Below are 689 nucleotides of genomic sequence, written 5' to 3' on the forward strand. Positions count from 1 at the left end.
ATATATATATCATAAAGGTCCTAACGTTTTTACAGATGTTTCTAACTGTGGAAAAAAAATATAGAATATTGGAGTATTACCAAATTCAATGTTGAATCATCTCTTTATAAATCAGTACTAGAAATCAAATTATGTGCTATTTTTTTAGCTTTAAAGAAGATATGATGACAATATTGATATTATTAATTATTATTATTATTATTATTATTATTATGTGTTGCAAATGGAGGGTCCCAAAGAATGAAATAATTTTATAGTTAATAATAAGACAAACAGCCAGGAACAAGATGGAGCACAGAGCATAAAACAGGAGGCCAGCAGTTCTTGACTGAAAACCCCTAGCTAAGATTCTCTGTATCTTTATTAAGAATCATCAGGAAGTAAATCATAGAGAAAATTCAGTGCAGATGAGGCCACTCTCTTTCTATTGAAAACCTTCTGCCTGGCTTGAGAGCGAGGGCTTCACAAATACAAGAATTTGGTATTTCCTTGGGAATTGCCTTGATGGCTCAAGGTGAACTCCAACTCAGGAAGCAACACTCCCTCTGTGGGGGTCACTTGCTGTCTCCTAACTGCAACTAACAAACAGCTTACTTTCTAGGATCTAACACAAGGAAAACCCTAACTTATATATCTGTGGTTCCTTCAATTCCTTTTTCATATAATGTTTAGTATAAACATTTTACCTT

The sequence above is a fragment of the Elephantulus edwardii genome, unplaced genomic scaffold (assembly GCF_000299155.1).
Source record: "Elephantulus edwardii isolate Elephantulus edwardi_28Jun2011 unplaced genomic scaffold, EleEdw1.0 scaffold00920, whole genome shotgun sequence".
In the NCBI taxonomy this organism is placed as follows: domain Eukaryota; kingdom Metazoa; phylum Chordata; class Mammalia; order Macroscelidea; family Macroscelididae; genus Elephantulus; species Elephantulus edwardii.